The following is a 249-nucleotide window of genomic DNA, read 5'->3' as shown; positions in this document are numbered from 1 at the left end:
CTTTCTTCATTCCAAATCATAAGCTGTACAGAGGAGTCCTTTCATACAAGAAAAAAATACAAGATTTCTAGTCTTGAATTTTCTTTGTCTAGATTGTCATTTTCTTTTCATCTCTGTTGTACCTAAAGCAAACTGCCAGCCAAAAATGTACCCTTGAACAACTGGAATCAATAACTGTTTTTCTAATTTTGATCAAATTAATTGTTATATATAAAGACACTACACAGAGAAAAAAAAAAATCTTGGCCC

At 30.9% G+C, this 249-nt stretch overlaps 1 protein-coding gene across 1 annotated transcript in view; it reads right to left on the bottom strand.

Annotated features, from left to right (window-relative positions):
* The window catches only part of LOC119585702 (chloride channel protein 2-like), a gene marked incomplete in the record, with an annotated part of 67,264 nt that overhangs the window by 4,623 nt on the left and 62,392 nt on the right, over window positions 1–249 (bottom strand).

The sequence above is a fragment of the Penaeus monodon genome, chromosome 20 (genome assembly GCF_015228065.2).
Source record: "Penaeus monodon isolate SGIC_2016 chromosome 20, NSTDA_Pmon_1, whole genome shotgun sequence".
NCBI classification, from domain to species: Eukaryota; Metazoa; Arthropoda; class Malacostraca; order Decapoda; family Penaeidae; genus Penaeus; species Penaeus monodon.
The sequence above is the reverse complement of the archived record's forward strand: the minus strand, read 5'-3'. Positions and strand labels throughout refer to the sequence as shown.